Genomic DNA, 3,208 nt, shown 5'->3' with positions numbered 1-3,208 from the left:
CCCTTCCTTTCCTCATGGAACTCCTTGAATGGAAGAGCACCTTTTGTAGACAGCCAGTTTTCGACAGAATCTCATAGATGCCATCCCTACTAACTACACTGAACGCCTTTTGTAGGTTGACAAATGCTACATAGAAAAGTGCCTGTGGTTCACAGCTTTTTTTCTTGCAGCAAACGCAGTGTGAAGGACATGTCAGCTGTGGAGCACCCAGCTCTGAACCCACACTAGCTCTCAGGGTAGACTCTCTCAGCAAGGACTTGCAGTCTTTTCAGCAAGACCTTTGCAAGCACCTTGCCAACTACACTGAGCAGAGATATCCCTTGGTAGCTGTTGAAGTCTGCTCTGTCCCCTTTATTTTTGTATAGAATAATTATCTTTGCATCTTTCAGATCTTGGGGTATATGGCTTTTTTCACAGAAGGTGCAGAGAAGTGAACGTTGCTCACAAGCTTTCTCCCCCCTGCATTTAGGAGCTCCAGAGGTATCTGATCTTTGCCTGCTGCTTTTCCCAGGCACAATCTCTTCAATAGCTTTCTCTACATCTTTGAGATTTGGAATTTGGTCTAGCTCCTGCATCAGTGGAAGCTGGGGAATAGCAGCTAAGGCAGTATCGCAGATAATAACATCCTCTGAGTAGTGTTCTTTGTAATGCTCAGTCCATTGGTCAAGTTGTTCTTGCCTGTCAGTCAGGATGGCACCATCTTTCACTTTCAGGGTTGCAGTCTTTTTACAGGTTGGACCAAATGCCTCTTTAATTCCATCATAGGTACCACAAAAGTCCCCTCTTTCAAAGCAGACCTGAATCTTTTCGTACAGGTCTTCCCCATACCTCTGGGTACATTTACTGGTGGCTTTCTGGACCACAGCCTTAGCTTCTTTAAACTTGAGATTTCTAGACTTAACTGGGTGTTGAAGTAGAGTTAGGCGAGCTTGCTTTTCCTTTTCTATGAGTGGGAGCAACAGATGTTCAGACACTGCGAACCAATCTGGTTGTCTTTTCTTTGTTATTCCAAAGACATCTTTGGCAGTAGCCAGTGTCTTGTTCTTGAAATTTTCCCACAAAGTGTCAGAATCAGGGGAATCAAGTTAATCGTTTTCAGAAACACGCTCAAGTGCACATTGAAACTTTACACAAGTGTCAGAGACCTTCATGTTAGTGATGCTGAGGCAAGGTTTGCCTTTTGGCTTTACATGATGGCTCTTTTTTGGGTGTACTTGGAGCTTGGCCCTGACAAGGGCATGGTCAGTGCTGCAATCACTGCAATGCATTGATCGAGCATACATTATATTGCAAATGTTTCTGTGACACATGGGGATGAGGTCAAGCTGATGCCAGTGTCCTGAGCCAGGGTGCTTCCATATGAACTAGCTGCAGCTGCTGCCAGTCACAAGAGACACAAAGCTCAAAGCCATGCTGGCCATTTTCATTGAGGCTACCTGTGCTGTGTTGGCCAATGATGTGTCCCCAGTGCACCCAGACCTTACCCCACATGGGCACTGAAATAACCCAGAACATTGAGTCTCTTCCTTGCGGAGATATTCTTGATGATTTGTTCCAGCGGGGAATAGAACTCATCTTTTTGCTGTTCGCAGTAGTTAAGTGTCAGTCCATAGATGACCAGAAGAGTTGGGTTTCCAAGTTCATGCTCACATCCAGCCGCATGATCCTTTCATTGCTAGATACCAGAGGGGTACATGCAGACTTCTTAACAGCAAATCTGACACCATGTATCCATGGTTCATTTTCAGGTTTCCCAGACTAGCAGAAATGGTAGTTTACTTCACCTAGTGATCCAGTTTCTGAAAGTCTCATCTCACAGAGGGCTGCAATATCAACACCCAATTATAGCTGTTTTCTGAAGTTCATGGTCTTTCAGTTCAAGCCCGGTTAACGTAGTGTGAATGTTCCAACAAGCAATGATTAGTTTACAGCCAGGAAAGAAGTTTGAAGGAAGCTTTTTTAACCCACCTTTCCTAGGACCTTTCCCAGGACCTTTCCCAGACTGGGGCAAGCAGGCCAACCCTAAACAGGGCTGCTTGGACATCTGAGCTGCTGCCAAATGCCTGGGTCCTTCCCCACAAAGATGAACAGCCATTGAGGACAGACCTTCGATGTGTAAGCCTAGGCAGAGCAAAGAAGGAAGGGGTTGCCATGGACCCTCCACCTTCTCTCTCGGCAGAGACTATAGGACTCCAATGGCAAGACAAAAGTCAAGATGGTTGGTACAGGCCTGCTGCAGGTTGTAGCCAGAATACCACTCCAAGTTGAAGGAAGTGCCCATGTTATCATGTCTGCAATTGTGCCTTTTCTGGATGTGTGGGATCCCAGCAGTGTGGATACTGTTGGCCAACAGGATTCTGGCTCATCCACTTTTCTGAGGACATTTCCTTCACCCAGGGGTTTCCCTACCCTACCCTTAGGTGATCCCCACCCGGAGCCATTGCGACTTCCCAAGGGGAGACAGCTTGTTGACTGGTCCCTGTCACTCACTGTTGTGTTGCTGGCTGCACCAGCTATGCATCCAGTGGTGAATCCTGGGGGGGAACTAGCAAGACAGCATTGGTGTTTAAGGGATTAAATATAAAACATATGCTGGTAGGGGTACGCAGGCAGCTGGTAAATCTGGAAAGAGGTATGCAATAAGAAAAAGTTTGGCAACCTCGGCCTTAAAGTGTGTCCAGCCCTGGGGCTGGCTTTACACTAGTTCAGCGGCTATCACGGCTGGAAACAGCCAAGGGCTGTAGAGGCTCCAGAGTGGTTTAACATTAGCCAGCACTCAATGGAGAACAGCAGCAGGCTCATGTATTCCCCTCGTCTACTTAGGGCTTTGTTACACATTAGTTTTAAGCTATTCCTGGAGCTCTTAACCCCTGGATTGTCCACACGTTAATACTAGTTTTAAGCACCCTTTAGGTGGCTTAAAGTCATACCACTCCAGGTTTGTACATGATCTGTGTTACTCAGCTTATGTTACCCTAATGTGTGGCCACCCTAAGCTATATGTTAGTGTAACGCACCCCACAGTCTCCCAGTAGCCTGAATCGAGCCTGCTGCCTTCCCCTGCCCTGCCCCCAGACGGGGCTGCTGTCCCTGATGGCCCCCTGCCCTCCACCATTCCCCACCACCATCCCCGCCCAAGCCTGGATTGACCCACTGCTCCATCCTGCCCCCATCTCCCACCAGCCCAAATCACGCTGCTGCCCCCTGT

General features: G+C 47.7%; 1 long non-coding RNA gene across 1 annotated transcript in view; it reads right to left on the bottom strand.

Annotated features, from left to right (window-relative positions):
- The window catches only part of LOC109293965, a 112,654-nt gene that overhangs the window by 45,391 nt on the left and 64,055 nt on the right, over positions 1-3,208 (bottom strand). The window lies entirely within an intron of this gene.

This window comes from Gavialis gangeticus, unplaced genomic scaffold (genome assembly GCF_001723915.1).
Source record: "Gavialis gangeticus isolate Ggan-Ray unplaced genomic scaffold, GavGan_comp1, whole genome shotgun sequence".
In the NCBI taxonomy this organism is placed as follows: Eukaryota; Metazoa; Chordata; order Crocodylia; family Gavialidae; genus Gavialis; species Gavialis gangeticus.
This window is presented reverse-complemented; position numbering and strand designations above follow the sequence as displayed.